The sequence below is a fragment of the Abramis brama genome, assembly GCF_963993115.1.
Source record: "Abramis brama genome assembly, chromosome: 21".
Classification (NCBI taxonomy): domain Eukaryota; kingdom Metazoa; phylum Chordata; class Actinopteri; order Cypriniformes; family Leuciscidae; genus Abramis; species Abramis brama.
The window spans coordinates 2,331,720-2,351,702 of record NC_139983.1 but is presented as its reverse complement, the minus strand read 5'-3'; the positions used below and the strand labels follow the sequence as shown (position 1 = coordinate 2,351,702).

The following is a 19,983-nucleotide window of genomic DNA, read 5'->3' as shown; positions in this document are numbered from 1 at the left end:
CACAGCAGACTTTTCCCTCCACAGAAGCACGTCGGTTAACTAAGAAATACACTTGCGCTCCCAGGGGCGGTTCAGCGCAAAGAGGAGGCGTGTTCCGGCGCAAACGTTCCCTCATGCTATTTTACAAGTTTAGAAAACAATTCCGCCACTAACCGAAAAAAACTAGTTTAAAGTCAGTGGCGCGTTGCGCATGTTATTCATATGCTATTTTAAGCCATAAGCCATATGCTATTTTGGCCATAATCAATGTAGCGTGTGCACAACGCGCATACACTTTGATTCTCTCATCTACACAGAAGCAGCAGTTTTCATTTTTGCAAATCATACATTATTACGATAGATAGATAGATAGATAGATAGATAGATAGATAGATAGATAGATAGATAGATAGATAGATAGATAGTTTATTATAAAAGCATACATCTAGCTTACACATTTACCCAAATTATCATACGCCTGTTTAACCTAAGTTAATTTGGGTGTGTTTCTCCATCCCCAACGTCACTTCTCTGTGTTTTACGGCCCTGACGAGAACGTCGTCTCCTCGGCTGTGAACCGCTCCTGGCGTGCGCCTGGCAAATCCGCCGTTATAATAGCAATCCGCCATGGAACAAGCGCGCCTGCTCTTAAAGGGAATGTGAGATGTCGCTCTGATTGGTTTATTTCACGTTACGCCCAAACCACACCTATGAGTAATGAAGCTACTTCAGACCAACCCATTTTAGATTTGCGTCGGGCGTAAGAGTCATTTATCCCGCCGGTATAATAGCAACAGCACCCAAGACCCGCCCACAAAGTTACTTGCGTTTCGCGCTTGATACTTGCGTTTCAGATCGTTAAAATAGGGCCCTTTATGGTGTCAGGCTGTCAGCCCTACATTTCGGGTTGGCCTAGACCTTAACAGCATAGTTGGCATCTTAAAACGCTTGAACCCCGCTAATTGCTGCTTGCAGCTATATTTATTAATATATTTTCACCAGCAATGCTTTCTTGCCAGAGATCAAACATTCTTAATTTAATTTTTAAATACATTGTAAGAAAAGAAAAACCTTTAGATACACACACAAACATCAAGAATCAGCATATGAATCTCAATACATATTATGCTACTGTTGTTATTTATCTGTAGTGGTTGATGAAGATGAGTGTCATTAGTGTTTGTTTTTGTGTTATTGATGTGTTATACGTCATATTTTGAGAAATAACAGTATTAAGGCCCGTTCACACCAAGGACGATAACTATTAAGATAACGATAAAAATATAGTTCTTAAAATCGTTCTAAATATTATAGATAGTAGAGTTTACACCACGGTTATAACGAAAATAGGCATAGAGAAGCGATATTGTTGGAATCACTTTCAGAATGATTTTTTCTCCAGCTGATGAACGTGTTTTGGATATTTTACCTGTTTCAAAGAAATATTATTTGCTTGCTTTTAAGTTAATGCCATATAAAGATGCTTGAATGCTGCTTGGAAAGAACCTGCATTACTTAAAATGGAGTTGATGTAGAAACAAATGTATTTGAACTCTTTTTTGTAGAGCAGGATGAGATGAGCAAAAGTTTTGAAAGTTAGGTTCTTGAATTTAATGTTTTGTAACCAACCACAGAGATTATCAAAAGGATACACAGGAGTGAAGAGAACGTGTTGAAACCGCCTGTGGAGATGAGAAAGGATGAAGACTACAGTGAAGAAGAGCAAGAGTGCCAGAAGAAGACAACGGCATAAACGACAGAGGAAGGACATCCAGCTTATTAAGCATGATTTGCAGAAACCTTAACTCACCTCAAGAAGTTTCCTCTTTGGACAGAAGACAAAATTACCAATCCAGTTTAATCAAGTTTGGCAAAACAGCAGCTGGTTATTATAGCCCAACTGGGTAGTTTATGAGGGGGTGCATCATTTCTACTGTCAGTGAAATTTAACACTGTGTTCATATGGAAACCATCAGCAGGGTGTTAAAGAAACACAGGCTGCGTTCGAAACCGCATACTCAACGAGTAGGTACTTAACCCTTGTGCATCAATTTAAAAAAGTTACTCATAGGTCCAAAGAGGACAAAAATGTCCATGTCAAAAAACTGTCATAAAAAGTTGAAGCTTGGGAGCACAGACTTAACTTTGGTATCTATCTTTGGTATTAACTTTTTTCCAAAAGTAAATCCAAAAAAAAGTTATATAGGTTTAAGTTTATGAAAATTATTTATGAATATTATTTTATATAAAATATATATTTTATGAAACAAGTTGAACTCTAAAACGGCTAGAAAATCAAAGCCATAAATCTAAATAAGTTGTGTTCCAAATTTGAGGTTGATATCTCAAAAAATGAGCTTTCAGTAAGATTTTGTTTGGGCGCAGTACCAAACTTTCCCCATTGGATCCCAGCAAAACTCCACTGGTGAACACAGTGATTGGCTTTGTTATTTGCAGTTGATTTTTTCTCTCTCAATATTACAAACACACACATGCACACAAACACATTTTTTTTTATAACACACATACCAACCACACTCTGACATCCATACCAACACACGCACACAATTATCATTGCATAATTTATCCAACTGGCTCTATAATAGCTCAAAATTCATGCAGTTAACATTAACAAAAAAACAACAACTTACTCATAGGTCCAAAAGGGACAAAAATGTCCAAGTCAAAAAACTCTCATAAAAATGTTATGCTTGGGAGCAAATACTTAAGTTTGGTCTCATTTTAAAGAAGACCCTTGGCAGATTGTTGTTGAAGTGAAAAAATTGAAAAAAGTGCAACCAAAAAAATGTTATAGAAGTTTAAGTTTATGAAAAATATTTATGAACATTATAATCAATATTTTATATACAAATATATTTTATTTACTGATATAAATTCAAAGCCATAAATCTAAACAGGTTGTGTTCCGAATTTGAGGATGATATCTCAAAAAATTAGCTTTCAGTAAGATTTTGTTTGGGCGCAGTACCAGACTTTCCCCATTGGATGCCAGCAAAACTCCACTGGTGAACACAGTGATTGGATTTTCGATTTGCAGTTGAGTTTTTCTCTCTCAAATATTACAAGCACACAAACACACTTTTTATTTTATTACACACATACAAACCACACTTAGACATCCATACCAACAAACCCACACAATTATCGTTGCATAATTTATCCAGTTGGCTCTATAATATGCCGAAGCAGAAAACAGGAATAAAGCGAGTATTTGCTTTATAGGCCTAACCTGAAAAAATGGCACCATCTGATAAAAAATGGTAAAAATGTAAATTTTGAAGCCTTGCCAACAGAATGAAAGCCTATTAAAAAAGATTGCATCATTTTATAGTTAAACGGCACAGGGATTAAAAAATGCAGTTTTAATGGGTTTCAATGGGGCCATTTTTGTCCAAAAGGTCCTGAGAGGAAGTATTTTGTGTAACTAGTGCAAAATAGATTTTTTAAAGGAAATGGTGATGAAATAGTAAAATTCCAATAAAAATACACACCCGTGCCAAATTTTATGCAGTTAGCATTAACACAGGCAAAGTGATCAAAAAAACAAAACTGAAAAGGACAAAAATGTCCTCAAGGATGCACAAGGGTTAATTTCAATAAGTACTTACTTAAAGGGACACTCCACCCATTTGCACTAAGCTTTGCATTGTTAGAAACCCAGTCATACTATTGAATGGTCGTGCAACACTCTCTCATTTTCCCCTGAGACGGGAGAAATCCGTTATTTACCTCTTACACTTCCTCCCACAATGACGCAAAAATCGTCATTTTGCATCATTGTCGGAGGAAGTGTAAGAGGGGGGGATTTCTGTTGAGACTACAAGCACTAGTTCCTCATCTCTCCAATCTTTCCCAGGGGCGGGACCCGCTCACGCTACAGACCTATTACAGATCAGTGGGTGGGACTTTACTCTCTGAAACTGAAAGCAATATCCTCCATCTTGTTTGAAGCTAAGCTAACAGGCGCTGTGGAGACAGATGTAAAGTTATGACAATAGCGGAGGAGAGTACCCAATATGATATAGAAGAAGAGGATTTCGGAAGTCTGATGCTTGAATCAGGTGTTTGTGGCTACCTTTACAAGCCGCATTATAGCGAAGAGCAGCCGATGCAGAAGACCTGCCTGCCACGGACGAGGAGCCCAGACTGGCTCGAGTTAGGGCGGACTGGTGGCGCCGGTGATCTCACTATGCAACTACGAACACAGAGATAGAGTCCGTCTGCGGCAAAGAATTTCAACGATGACAATTTCGCCTGGACGAAATCTCTGAATCAGACGAGGACACGGACGTTTGTGTTGTGAACTATCCTAGTTTCGCACTGCATATGTTCTGACTGAACATCCCGGTACCATGCCATAATTCACCTTTTCAAAAGAAATAAAAACGAGGAGTAATGCACTAATGAGTTCGCCAACTAACTAGATATTCTGTGTGAAATGAATTCCAAGCTCTGGTGGTAGCTAGCCTTGTAGACGGAAGAGTGATTTCTCTTATATGCAGATATGCGCTGTTCTGGATTAGTGGGAGTGGCTTGCGGAGCTGTGCAATGTGGTGCATTGTGGGAGTTGTTGTCTTTCATACAAATGCGTCCTGAAGTTATTTTTTTGTCTTTCCTCGGTCATGAAGGCACCAAATTCAAAATTTATTTTACATTTCGACTACATATATGACCCACTTTCAATAAAAAACAATGTTCCTATGGGTGGAATGCCCCTTTAACGAGCGCTAAAAGAGTAGGTACTTTATAGCCTGATCTCGTTAAGTATGAATGCGAACCGGACATCTGCCATGTTGACGTCTGCCATATCCTTAACGATATTATTTATTTTTATTACGAAATCACAAAATTGTCATCTCTTGAATATGTTGTTAATTTCTTTATTTTATATCCAAACGTTTTCATCCACAAGCAAAAGTGGCAAACTGCTTTATGTTTTCCTCTTTTTCTTGTTGAATTTAACTCTCGTTTCATCCCTCAGGCCTAGGCCTATAAATAACAAAAAAAATAAATTTTTAAATGTATTATAATGAATTATTTAAGAAAATATATATTAAGATATTCAACCTTGTAGGTTCTTTTTTCCTGTGTATAAAATCCTCATATTATGTATGCAAACCCATGATATATATATATACCTCATAACATCAGTAACTCGATAGCCCTACCTAGAACGGTTTTCCTCAGTGTTTGTAATGTCTGCACAAAGGGCAGCTGTGCGAAGATTCGCCTTTGGAGAAAACTGTTGATTTTATACTCAAAAAATGTAAGTATCATTAATATTAAAAATGAATATTACCCCAGAATGAATTGCATTGCTATCCCATCCCAAAACATACAATAATAACAACGATGAATGCTGACCATTACTTAATTATATTACTTTTTACTGAAAATGATATAATTCAATAAAACAAACAAAATGTAATGTATGTGTCACATTCACCATCTGTCTTCGTCTGTGTCTGAACTACACTTCCCAGAATCCTCCATCATCACCTTCACCTGCACATCGTCATCATCATCCTCTTCACCTGTGTTCTCCCATCATCATCACCTTCACCTGTTGTCTTGTCATTATCTTCTGTGTATTTAAGTTTCCCTGTTCACTTGGCTGGTGTCGGTTATTGTTTGTGCACTTGCACACTGTTTTGTGTTTGTTTGGATTTTGCCTATGGAAATAAATATTGAGTATTTTGTATCTTCGCTTGACCTTCGTCTTCTTCAACCCGCTGACGTTACAGAATAACCGACCACCCATGAATGAACGGGTCAAGTTCATCACCGTGGCTCAGGAGAACCACGACCTGCTTATCTTCTCCAGAAAGTTTGTTCAGCTCGCCCTCACAAGCTCTTTGGAGGACGAAACCCTCAGCACCCTGTTCTGGGTCGGGGCCACTTTCCATCGTCCTCTCAACCTCCCAGACACCACCCGACTGAGTTGGAAAGAGACTGTAATCCGGTGTCTGGAGAGCGTTGCACCCCGGTCCGGAACGCCACCCAACCCAGCTCATCACGCCAGTCCAGCCGAGCCTGCACTTAACGCCAGTCCAGCCGAGCCTGCACTTAACGCCAGTCCAGCCGAGCCTGCACTTAACGCCAGTCCAGCCGAGCCTGCACTTCACGCCAGTCCAGCCGAGCCCAAGGCAGTATGCGTCATGCCCGCCGCCCCTGAGACTGTGAGCGTCATGCCCGCTGTGCCTGTGACCGTAAGCGTCATACCCGCCGAGCTAGAGACTGACTGCGTCATGCCCGCAGAACTACTGTTTTCTTTTATCCCGCCGGGCTTGAAGGTCCCTTCGCCGCTGGTCCTGCCCAGCTCAAAGCCCTCTTCGCCGCTGGTTCCGTCCAGCTCAAAGCCCTTTTCGCCGCTGGTCCTGTCCAGCTCTAAGCCCTCTTCGCCGCTGGTCCAGTCCAGCTCTAAGCCCTCTTCGCCGCTGGTCCTGTCCAGCTCTAAGCCCTCTTCGCCGCTGGTCCTGTCCAGCTCTAAGCCCTCTTCGCCGCTGGTCCTGCCCAGCTCTAAGCCCTCTTCGCCGCTGGTCCTGCCCAGCTCTAAGCCCTCTTCGCCGCTGGTCCTGCCCAGCTCTAAGCCCTCTTCGCCGCTGGTCCCGCCCAGCTCTAAGCCCTCTTCACCGCTGGTCCCGCCCAGCTCAAAGCCCTCTTCATCGCTGGTCCAGTCTAGCCCAGAGCCGCCTTCGCCGCTGGTCCTCTCCAGCCCAGAGCCCCCTTCGCCGCTGGTCTTGTCCAGCCCTGACCCACCTTCACCGCCTGTCTCATCCAGCCCTGACATGCCTTCGCCGCTGGACTCCTCCTACCCGGAGCCTAAGCCTGTTAACCTCCCCAAGAAAATGTTTTTGGGGGGGCAATAAGCCCTCTGGGGGGACCGTGGAGGCCCTGCCGAGACGGTTTCCAGTGCTGCCTAGTCCTTCTGGGACGCCGCTTCAGCCTGCTCCTCCATGGCCACCCGAAGGGTCGTCTCCGCCATGGCCGCCCGAAGGGTCGTCTCCGCCATGGCCGCCCGAAGGGTCGTCTCCGCCATGGCCGCCCGAAGGGTCGTCTCCGCCATGGTCACCCGAAGGGTCCTCTCCGCCATGGTCACCCGAAGGGTCCTCTCCGCCGTGGTCACCTGAAGGGTCCTCTCTGCCGTGGCCACCTCCTCAGTCTGCTTCACCATGGCCACCTCCTCAGCCTGCACCGCCATGGCCCCCTGACCAGCCTGCTCCGCCTGGACCGCCCGAGGGGTGGTCTCCTGCTCAGTCTTCTCTTCCTCGACCAACCGAAGGGAGGTCACCGCCTGGACCATCCTGGAGTCCGTCCAGCTGCACCCGGTCCGCCTTCCCCTCACGGACTCCAGGATGCCCACCCCCCCGCCTAGCGGGAGGGGGGAGTAATGTCACATTCACCATCTGTCTTCGTCTGTGTCTGCACTACACTTCCCAGAATCCTCCATCACCTTTACCTGCACATCGTCATCATCATCCTCTTCACCTGTGTTCTCCCATCATCATCACCTTCACCTGTTGTCTTGTCATTATCTTCTGTGTATTTAAGTTTCCCTGGTCACTTGGCTGGTGTCGGTTATTGTTTGTGCACTTGCACACTGTTTCGTGTTTGTTTGGATTTTGCCTATGGAAATAAATATTGAGTATTTTGTATCTTCGCTTGACATTCGTCTTCTTCTTCAACCCGCTGACGTTACAGTATGTCATATGACATAGCTATGCATGAATACACTCTAGATGTGTATATAGTGAACATATCTACATTTTTATTCAAACAATTAATTAAAGCATTAATTAAATAATTATATTTTATTTACTGACAACAATGATAAACATTAATAAATTAGTAAAAGAATGAATGAAAGTCACCATCACACAATGAACAAATGCATATAATAGTCAACACATGAAACAAAGCTTTATTCAAACTATAATCATGTATGTAGGCTAATCAGCTGACCACCAGAGGTGAGCCGTGCCTGAGGTTGTTGCGTGATTTGTTGTGCTTCACAATCTCATAAGGGCAGGAGGGTCTCATAAGGGCAGGAGGAGAGATGGAGGGTCTCGTAAGGGCAGGTGGAGTGATGGAGGGTCTCGTAAGGACAGGTGGAGAGATGGAGGGTCTCATGAGGGCAGGAGGAGTGATGGAGGGTCTCGTAAGGGCAGGAGGAGAGATGGAGGGTCTCGTAAGGGCAGGTGGAGTGATGGAGGGTCTCATAAGGGCAGGAGGAGAGATGGAGGGTCTCGTAAGGGCAGGTGGAGTGATGGAGGGTCTCGTAAGGACAGGTGGAGAGTTGGAGGGTCTCATGAGGGCAGGAGGAGTGATGGAGGGTCTCGTAAGGGCAGGAGGAGAGATGGAGGGTCTCGTAAGGGCAGGTGGAGTGATGGAGGGTCTCATAAGGGCAGGAGGAGAGATGGAGGGTCTCGTAAGGGCAGGAGGAGAGATGGAGGGCCTCGTAAGGGCAGGTGGAGTGATGATGGGTCTCGTAAGGGCAGGTGGAGTGATGGAGGGTCTCGTAAGGACAGGTGGCGTGATGGTGGGTCTCGTAAGGACAGGTGGAGTGATGGAGGGTCTCGTAAGGGCAGGAGGAGAGATGGAGGGTCTCGTAAGGGCAGGTGGAGTGATGGAGGGTCTCGTAAGGACAGGTGGAGTGATGGAGGGTCTCATAAGGGCAGGTGGAGTGATGGAGGGTCTCATAAGGACAGGTGGAGTGATGGATGGTCTCATAAGGACAGGTGGAGTGATGGAGGGACTCATAAGAGCAGGTGGAGTGATGGAGGGTCTCGTAAGGACAGGTGGAGTGATGAAGGGACTCATAAGGGCCAGTGGAGTGATGGAGGGTCTCATAAGGACAGGTGGAGTGATGGACGGTCTCATCCATGGCACCATCTCCAGGGTTCAGCTCTGGGCTCCTCATCCTCAGTGCTCACACCAGTGTGCTGACATTTCAGATCCTACAAAAATGCACAAACATAACACAAAAGCAGTCATTTTAACAGCACAATGTCATTTGATTTCAGTATTATTTAGAAGACAAAAACACTTTTTTTCACAAATGCCGCCATCATCTTCCCTTGCAGGTCCTGCTCCACCACAAAAGCTGTGCAGCAAATGCATAGAAATCAAGAATCAGAAAAGTGCTGTAATAGCTCACTGATTCTTGAGAGTCGGGACAAAACATGTCCCACATAGAAAAGTCTAATTTATAGCAAAAATTAAGCAATTCATCATGATTGACATACTTACAAAGTTAAATCTAAAGGAATTCTATATACCTATCTGATTTTTAGAATAAACTTTTTTATCTTTTTGGGGAAAATTTGTTTAAATGTATGGTCTGTGGTTAGAAGGTCCATGTTATTGCACTTGTCCTCAGCAAGAGGTCACAATATTAACCATCCCAAAAAACTTAAAAAAAGCTCTACAATTGTGAAAACATATATATCAAATAAAAAATAAGGGGTATAAATATAAAAAACAACGCATGAAGTGAACATCAAACAATATTTTCCATAAAAATCTGCCTATTAAAGTTGTGTCCTCAGTTTCTGTCAACTCCGTCAGATTTTTTCATAAAGCTCTTTAAATCAGGAAATAGCATGGTCAGCTATATCCCTGAGGACCCCTTTTCATCTCCCTGCCTGTGGTGAATGCAGCACTACCACACATGCTCTGGTACCTTTTAATTTTTTTTATATTTTAGACAAACAATGTCAATATTCCTATGGTCACAGCTGCATCATGTCAATACCATCTTTCTGTTAAGATACTTTTTTTTAAACCATAGTGGATTGAATTTAAGCATTTTAGTGAGGTTATTGGGACAGCTATCAACTGAGGAAAAACTACCTAGCTGCAGTGTACAATACATATTTTGGCGGGAAAATACATGCCCTTACGTCAACTCCATCAGATGTCGGACGGAGTTGACCTGTAAGCCGGAGTTGACAAATCCACCAATAACCTGTTAATGTGCGAATATAATATTATTTGTGAATATAGTGAAGGGTTAAACTGTTATTTCAGGGTTTTATTTACACATAAATGCACATACATAGCATGCATTACATTATTTAACCATACGCATCTGACTTGTAGATAATGGGCAGGCAGTGGTCTGCTTATTATTGTGTAACGTGTAACTTTGCCAGCACTTTAATATATATATTTATATATGTAGAGACAGAGATAGAAATGAGAAGCCAGTGTAGGGCTGGGCGATATGTCCAAAAAAAATTATCACAATATTTTTTTTTATATCAGTCGATATCGATAATTATCACGATAAATGTCTTTCAAGTTTAAAGGCAGATTTTTGCTCCTAAGTGAAAGTTGTAGAAAACAGAGCGTTAATTGTGGTTTTAAACTACTCTTTATTGTCAGAACATATCATGACAAACAGGTGAACATTTCACAAATCTGAGGTAAAACATTCAAACATTTTTCGTCAACACCGTCAGTTTTCCGTCAACACCGTCAGATCTTCGTCAACAGCGTTGTATGTATGTATGTTTTTGTTCATTTTTTGGGAAAAAAAAAATTCTTCCTTCAGTTTATGTTGTTTTTGTAATAAAGGACCATCTGATCTACATCCTCTTATGTTTTATTTATTTAAGGAATTTATTTTTACAATATTGAAATTAAAATCAAAGTTTGAAAATGCAAATATTTAGAAATCTGAGTTTTCAGAATAGTGTGAAATCACAACTTAAGTTTATATATTGTATTTTTTTACATATCAGAGTAACTAACACTATTACAATATACTTCAGAACTTTAGATTCTTGTTGGATTTGAAGAATTAAAATTTTATACTTTTTAGTGTGTCTGACGGAGTTGACACAAATCCAGTTCTGAAGAGAAACATGTTTATTTGTTAAAAATGTGTTTTTATTTAGAACCTGTTCCTTTACATGGTTAAATAGCTAAGACCTTTCTCTGCAGAAACATATAACTCTAATTGATATAGTATAAAAAAAAGTTTTTTAAAACGTGTTTTGTCCCGACTCTCAAGAATCAGTGAGCTCTGTTTGAAATTACAATAATTAAAATAAACTACAACTTAATATTTGAATAGTTGTTGTTATTCATTTCTATAGTATATTCACTCAAAACCTTTGATGGCAGCATTCAGCTTCATGAGCCACTCTCCACCGGATAAACACACATCTGTTCATCTGTCCCTGTAACATCCAGACAAGATTCACATTACCTCTGTGATGAGCTCAACACTACATTTTAACATGTTGAGGTTGTTTCACATAATGTGTTTCACACATGTTCCTCAATTTATCAACAGTACTAATGGACAAATAAAATAGATAACTTATGTTTAGTTACTTTATAGATTTGTTCTACATAATAGCACACATACATCACTCAGATGTCATTTCATGTTGTGATGTGCTCTTCTGCAATACTTATTGAAGATTTTCCTGTCAGATGTAAATAGACATTTAAAATAAGCGTTTTTTAAGATGTATATTGTTTATGTAAATCCACTTTAGAGACGTAACTTATGTGTCTGTACTGGAGCTCCCCTGTTAGCTATAATGTTACATAATAAAACGTGTTTTTACAGCAAAATCACAACTATACTGTGTAACGTCTTTACACCTTCAAAAATTCAACAGTTTACTCTACAGTAGTTCAACACATGCGATTTTAACACAAGGAACCATGTTTACTCACATTTGAAAGCACCCGCGTCGCTGATCTCTGCGATGTTTGATAATGACGTATCCTCTCGCCTGGCCTCCTGGGATAGAAAAGTATCCATCGGTTGAGCACTCGAAAATCTGTCCGGAAGCAGTAAGCCATCCGGGAACTTCTCGCCTACTCTTTTATGAATACTGATGTTTCGAACATACTTTTTCTTTCACGTACTGTTTTCGCCTACTATATATATATTTTGAACACAGCCTCTGAGTGTCGACTTTGAGCGCTGTTAATTGACCCTTCGCTGGGAGTTTGATTGACAGGCGATCTGACCAATCATAATCCGCCAAATCTGGCATTTTTGTCCGACAAAGCAGTCAGGAGTTAGTTGATTAATGTTGGATGATTTGAACTTGAAAAACGGTGTGTACTGATGTCTTTCCGCGGTTAAAACAACACTCCTTCTTATTTTCTTTCATTTGATGCTATAAATGAACTACAAGGAAGAGATGATCGGTTCACGAGCAGCTTTAACTGAGGCTCTACAGCGATCTGTCATACACATTAAACAGCCACAAAACGGTATTTATTGTTGAAATATCTTTTAAAAAAATGAACAAATTTGAAAGGTGAGACTTTGTTTCATATCAGAAGTAACGTACTCGGTTACCTAATGTAACCTCGGTTCTCTCTAGAAGAGGGAACGAGTATTGCGTAAGTTGCTTACGCATCGGGAAAGTCTTCTTTCTTCGAGATCTGAAGCCAAAAATTATCCTTAATTTTGTATTCATTGTCAACGCAGTGCGGCAGCCGGCAGACCTAGGCAGGCTGTATAAGCGTGCTCATTGGCTGCTCGGCGGCAACTGCTTAAGCCTATCAGTGAGCACTCTGAAACGTGGCCACCAATGCTTCGCGCCCTCCACACCCTTCTAACCGTCAGAATGGGTGTGGCCAGCGTGTATATAACCAGTGCTCACAGGCTAAAAATCTGGTTTTCGCAGTCAGAAGCGCAAAAGCTCGTGGCGCGACACGGCAGGTTACGCAATACTCGTTCCCTCTTCTAGAGAGAACCGAGGTTACATTAGGTAACCGAGTACGTTCTCTTACGAGAGGTTCTCTCGTATTGCATAAGTTGCTTACGCATCGGGAACCCTTTGTCAACGCCGTGTGCGGCGAGCATCCAGCCCATGAATCCCAGGGAGACCGGGGAAAACATTCTGCTGGAATAGGTGGCCGGTCGGAGAGACGGGCCAACACAGTACAAAGCACTTCACTCAATATATGAAATAGAGCGGCGCGGCCGGTCTATAAGCGTATAACAGTGCAAAATAGTAGGGCTGGCAGAGCGAGCCCACACAGTACATATGCTAGAATAGGTGGCCGGTCAAAGAGACGGGCCAACACAGTACAAAGCACTTCACTCAGTATATATAAAATAGAGCGGCGCGGCCGGTCTATAAGCGTATAACAGTGCAAAATAGTAGGGCCGGCAGAGCGAGCCCATACAGTACATAAGCACTTATTAGGGTAAGAAAAAGAGCGACATAGTCGGTCTTTCATGAAGAGAATAGACCCCCGCGCCACAGAGTGGAATACGGGCGGCCAGCAGCGCGGGCCAACACCGGAAAGCAGCGTGTAAAGGGGAATGAGAAACAGAGCGGTCCAGCCGGTCTGAGTATAAAACACTTCACCCCAAGTACCATTCCAGAAATATCGTCAGCATGTAAACGTAGTCTGCACATGAGAGACTGGGCAGAGCATATATGTCACTTACACTGACAGTAGTTTTGCCTGTAAGGCGGGAACTTCCAGGTTATAAAACCTCACGAATGTTGATGGGGAGGCCCAGCCCGCCGCCATACAAATATCGTGGATAGAAATTCCGCTGGACCAGGCCCACGAAGAGGCCATGCCTCTAGTAGAGTGGGCTCTGATACCCAGAGGGCACTGCAGGTGTTTGGAGGCATAAGCTGCTGCAATCGCGTCCACTATCCACCTGGACAGGCTCTGTTTCGAGGCGGCGAGACCCTTGGTGCGTCCGCCGAAGGAAACAAAGAGCTGCTCTGAACGCCTGAAAGCGGTGGAGCGCGTGATGTAAACTCTCAGCGCCCGGACAGGGCATAGGAGGTTATCACTGTCCCCATTATCGGATGCTGGCAGAGCCGAAAGGGAAATGACTTGTGCCCTAAAAGGGGTTCCAATCGCTTTGGGGACGTAACCGTGTCTCGGTCTGAGAATGACTTTCGAGTCATTCGGTCCGAACTCTAACTAACAGATAGCGCGTGCAAATCCCCCACACGTTTAACTGAAGACAGAGCTATCAGAAAAACGGTTTTAAGCGACAGGTACTTTAAATCCACGGATTCGAGTGGTTCAAAGGGAAAAGCCTTCAGGGCCTCCAGGACCAAGGACAGATCCCAAATAGGAACCGAGGGGGGCCGCGGGGGATTCATCCGTCTAGCTCCTCTGAGGAAGCGGATAATGAGCTCGTTCCTTCCTATTGCCCGGCCGCGTCGTCTCAGCGAACGCCGCAATAGCCGCCACATACACTTTGAGCGTGGAAGGGGACCTGCCCTTTTCCAACAGCTCTTGTAGGAAGGAAAGCACCCGCGGGACCCCGCGTGCGCGTGGATCCAAGCTCTTAGTAGCGCACCATTTAGAAAACACTGACCATTTAGATGCGTAGAGCCGTCTCGTAGAGGGAGCTCTAGACTGTGTGATCGTGTTCACGACCCCTTCTGGCAGGTCAACGGGTATCCGTTGATCACCCATGCATGCAGAGACCAACGCTCTGGATGGGGATGCCAGATCGATCCACCGGCTTGGGAGAGGAGATCCTTTCTCACCGGGATCGGCCATGGGGATGAGCGCGACAGCCTCACTAGCTCTGGGTACCAAGTTTGGTTCTCCCAGCGCGGGGCTATGAGAAGCACTGAGTGGTGCGTTTCCCTGATCCTCGAAATGACCTGTGGCAACAGGGAGATCGGAGGAAAAGCATACAGCAGGAGGCTGGGCCATGTCTGGGACAGCGCGTCCTCGCTTTTCGAGAAAAATTTCGGGCAGTGAGCGTTGTCTTCCGACGCAAAGAGGTCGATTTCCGCTTTGCCGAATAGGCGCCAGAGAAACTGGACTGTCTGGGGGTGCAGGGACCATTCTCCCGGGGGAATGTTGTCCCTGGACAGTCTGTCTGGGCCGATATTCAAGTGGCCCGGCACGTGCGCGGCTCTCAGCGAGCGCAACGAGCGGTAAGCCCACACAAGAAGGCGTTCTGTCAGCTTGCACAGATTCCTGGATCTGACACCGCCCTGTCGGTTCACATAGGATACCACGGACATGTTGTCCGAGCGGACTAGCACATGGTGATCCTGTATGAATGGGAGGAAGCGCTTGAGCGCGTTCTCGACCGCTATCATCTCCAAACAGTTTATGTGGAGGCATTTTTCCTGGTCTGACCACAGGCCAAAAAACGGTTTGCCCTCGAACAGAGTGCCCCAACCTGAGGTGGAAGCGTCCGTCGAGATAACTTTGCAGTGTGAGATGGCTCCCATTGTCACTCCCCGCTGGTACCAGTCGGCCACTAACCAGGGCTTCAGTGCTGAAACGCAGCTCTGAGTCACTCTGATTCGGATGCCGCCGGAAGCCCAGGCTCTGTGAGGCACTCGGGCATTCAGCCAGCGTTGTAGCGGGCGCATCCGTAAGAGACCCAGCTGAAGCACTGCTGCAGCTGAGGCCATACAACCCAGCAACCTCTGAAATGTTTTGAGAGGTGCGGTGCTGCCCGGCCGGAAGGACGCGGCCAGGCGTCGAATGCAGCGCGCGCGCTGTGTCGACAGGCGGGCCGTCATTGCCACAGAGTCCAGATCCAAACCCAGAAAAGAGGTTGATTGACTGGGCACTAGCGAGCTCTTGGTCCAATTGACCGTAAGCCCCAGGCTGTCCAAGTGGCTTAGAAGCACTGTTCTGTGGGCGATGAGTTCGGCCTCTGACTGTGCTAGAATCAGCCAATCGTCCAAGTAGTTCAGAATTCGCATTCCCCGACCCCTCAGGGGAGCGAGAGCCGTGTCCATGCACTTCGTAAATGTACGGGGTGCCAGAGACAGGCCGAACGGCAGGACGGTGTACTGATATACCTGACCGTCGAAGGCGAATCTCAAGAATGGCCTGTGACGGGGTATTATCTGGATCTGAAAGTACGCGTCTTTTAGATCGAGAGATATAAACCAGTCCCTCGGGCGAATCTGCGCGAGAATTTGTCTGGTTGTGAGCATTTTGAACGGTCTTTTCATAAGAGCCTTGTTCAAACGTCTCAGATCCAAAATCGGTCTGAGAGCTCCGTCCTTCTTGGGAATGAGGAAATAACGGCTGTAAAAGCCCGACTCGCTCATGGAAGGGGAAACCGGTTCTATAGCCCTTTTGCACAGAAGTGTAGCTATTTCTGCTCGAAGTAGATGTGCTACTTCCCCATTCACTCTGGTCTCGATACGCGCTTGAAAGCGCGGAGGGCGGCGAGCGAACTGCAGAGTATAGCCCTGTTTTACTGTACTCAGCACCCATTCTGACGCGCCCGGAATAGCTTCCCACTCTTTCGCGTGTACAGCCAGGGGCAGAATGGCCTCCGGGCTCTGATCACCGCTGATCGCGGGCTCGAGAGCTCGAAACGGAGGGGCGGGCGCGGTGCGCGCGCTCTCGGTGCTTAGATACGGCGGGTCGCAAGCAGCGATAACTGGCCGTTTTACACACAGCGTCCCGGTGGCTTTGGACGGGGAACATACAGTGTGGGGCACAACGCTTGAAAGCGGCGTCGGGGGCGAAGTATTCGAGAGGATGTGTGAGCGCGTGGGAGCGGGCACAGCATCTGTATTTATAACATGACCGGTCGTGAGGGGTTGTGTAACAGAGCGGGCAGTGAGTAGGTGTGGGCACAGCGGGGTGGACACGTGACCTACTTTTAACGCTCGAGCAGCTTCTGCCTGCTTTATGCGAGCGGGCTCTGTGAGAAACACGGGGTTTATGGTGCTTGTGTGCAGAGGTGAACACAGATAAGTGGGCACATTTACTGCATTTGAAACACACACAGCGCGAGTCGCGCGACCAGGCATAATGCTCTTTTCGAGATATCTCTGGGTCGCCGTGAAAACGGCGGTTGTGTGCAGGCGAGAGGGTGAATTCACCGGCTCGTTGGCTGCGAGATGAGGGTCTGCAGTAACCGTAGCAATGGGGACTGACAGAGCGTGAAGCTTTGACGATGGTCCGGCCGCGGCGGGACACGATCGTCGCTTCTTTCCTCGGGCTAGGAGGTTTTTGCAGGCTCAGGCTTCACCGCGATCCTCTGCCGGGGTCCCCGGGGAGGAGGCGGCCTGACGCGGCTGGTCGAGCGAGAGCGAGGGTGGCCGCCCTGTCGTCGCTGCGAGGACGGAGGTCGAGCTGGGCGCTGGGCAGACGTTTGCGCAGGCTGGTCACGAGGACGGCGTGCAGCAGGCCTGGAGCGCCGAGGCAGAAACAAATTCATAGCCTGTGTGGTCTTCTGAACCTCCGAAAAGCGGTCCACGATCCCGTTTACCGCTGGGCCGAACAGGCCGGTGGGGGAGAGGGGGGCGTTAAGGAACACCGCGCGCTCAGACTCCCTCATATCCGCGAGCGTGAGCCAGAGATGCCTTTCTGCGACAGTCAGAGAGGCCATGCACCGTCCAATGGCCTGGGCAGCGGATTTCGTGGCGCGAAGGGAGAGGTCCGTCGCGCTCCTCAAATCCGTGATGGAAGCAGACTCCGAGCCCTTCTCATCCAGATCACGGAGGAGGTTAGCTTGGAGGATCTGCAGTATGGCCATAGAGTGGAGTGCAGAAGCAGCCTGTCCGGCGGCGGAGAAAGCGCGGCCGACGAGGGCTGATGTGGTCCTGCAAGCCTTAGACGGGAGGGCAGCCTTTGAGCGCCAACCAGAGGGCGGGCAAAGGTGCGCTGCGACCGCCTCTTCCACGGGGGGAATGGCATTATACCCCTTCTCAGCGGCGCCGTCAACCTGTGAGAGCGTCGATGAGGCGTGTGAAGAAACTCTCGCGGAGAATGGAGCATTCCACGATTTAGAGAGCTCGCTGTGAAGCTCAGGCAGGAAGGGTGCGGTTCTGGCCGCTGGCTGTCAACGGCGATGATGAAGGAAGCAGCCGTCGAGTCTGTTCGGTGCTGGCTCCTGAGGAGGAGACCAATCAAGGCCCAGCTGTTCAACAGCTCGCGTGAGGAGGCGTAACAGTTCCGCGTCCTCGCCCGCTCGAGTACGGCCCGACTCCTGGACTGAAGAGGAGGCAGTAGACCACTCCTCGCTGTCAGAGGCCAGGATGGAACAGCTGTCTGCGGCGCGTTCATCAAACTCGTCCGCCTCATCCCCTGAAGCGGCGGCGGCGCGGGAGGGGGGGCGGGGAAGGCGAGAGGGAAGCTCGAGGGAGAGGATCCTTCTTTTTGCGCGGCCCAGCAGGGACAGGCGGAGCGACATCCTGGTCAAAAACTTCAAGTCGAGCCCGCAGGGTCGACATTGAAAGTTCTTCGCACTCAGGGCAGCCGCCCGTGGAGAGTGCGGTGGCGGCGTGCTCGCGGCCCAGGCAGAGAGCGCAGATGAGGTGGCGGTCTCCGTTGCTGAGCGGAGCGCGGCACGAGCCGCAGGAAAAACGGGGCATTTTGAGAAAAACGCCCCGTGCTCTTTTAGAGAGAGAGAAAATGTGTGTCGCAGTAGGCGAACACACAGCAGTAAAGGATATGATGCCGGATAGCGTAGCAGGCACGGAAGGCTGAAGGCGGCGAAGGCGACCGGCTTCTTCAGGCGCTGTCCTAAGCTTGCTGGTCACTGGTTTCAACGGCGGCGGCTCTCAAGATCCAGCGATGCGAAGAGCTTCGCTGAAGACAAGAAAATCAGATTTTTAGCCTGTGAGCACTGGTTATATACACGCTGGCCACACCCATTCTGACGGTTAGAAGGGTGTGGAGGGCGCGAAGCACCCTCATTGGTGGCCACGTTTCAGAGTGCTCACTGATAGGCTTAAGCAGTTGCCGCCGAGCAGCCAATGAGCACGCTTATACAGCCTGCCTAGGTCTGCCGGCTGCCGCACTGCGTTGACAATGAATACAAAATTAAGGAAATTTTTGGCTTCAGATCTCGAAGAAAGAAGACTTTCCCGATGCGTAAGCAACTTACGCAATACGAGAGAACCTCTCGTAAGAGAACCTGGTCTGTCCTGCCCCTCAGCGCGTTGTCAGTGTCCTCTCTGCTCTGCGATGTATTTTTCACTGCGTGAGAACAGGCTTGTCTTTGCGAACGGTCAATTCACATTCTACTTTCTCAAAAACAACAAATATAACCCAGAATGCATTGTTTTCTATGGTAGATTTCTTTTTTTAATGTAAAATGATATGATACTGTCAGAATTTTACCATTTTTTAACAGTAAGGGTTAACAGTGTGGTTATTCATTGTTTTTTTTTAATGTTTTTTTTTATTTAACAGACAGACATACAGACAAAAATAGTGCAGTAACGAACAATCTAGTAATTCCAGAATTCCAGAATTGAAATAAAAGTGTGTAAATGTATAGGTGTGTGTGTGTGGGTGTATGTGTGGGTTGGTGTGTGTGTGTGTGTGTATGTATGTGTGTGTGTGTATATGCATAGGCAAAGTAACCATTTATTATTTATTACCATCTTCATTACCATCACCACCACCACTCCTCACTACCATTATACTGCCAACATTGTATTAGTCAATTTTTGTTTTTTATTTCTATATTTTCTCCTATGTAACAATTACCATTGTCAGCACTCTCTATAGATTAATTAATTTTTAGATAGTAAGATAATAATAGAAGACAATATAATAAGATAATATAAGATAACCCTCCCCCCACATCTCTTCAGACCCAATGAGAGCAACGACAATAACAACAGCAATTTCAACAATAATAAAAATAGTAATAATAATCATAACAATAACAGTAATGAAACAGTAACGGTTATTCATTGTTAATAGATTTTCACCAACAGTGTTTGTAACACTGTTACAAAAACCACAAACTCACATAAAAAGCCAAGAGTCAAACTGCCCAACTAAAGGAAAACACTGATCACCATAATAGTGACCAAACATTTTCAACAAAACATCAACATCTAAACCTCTGTTTATTCTCAAAAAGAACTGTAGACAAATGAGAGATATTTAATGTATTTTCAGTTGATTTCATCTAAAGCTGTGGTTGAAGTCAGTTGTAGTTCTTGTGTTTCTGTTTTCTTCAGTGATTCTGCTCATTAACATCAGGTGTCTTCAATAATCATCACTCAATTAATC

At 45.9% G+C, this 19,983-nt stretch overlaps 1 protein-coding gene across 1 annotated transcript in view; it reads left to right on the top strand.

Moving 5' to 3' along the window:
• Window positions 1-19,983, top strand: part of LOC311072354 (uncharacterized protein) — a 193,495-nt gene that overhangs the window by 120,303 nt on the left and 53,209 nt on the right. The window lies entirely within an intron of this gene.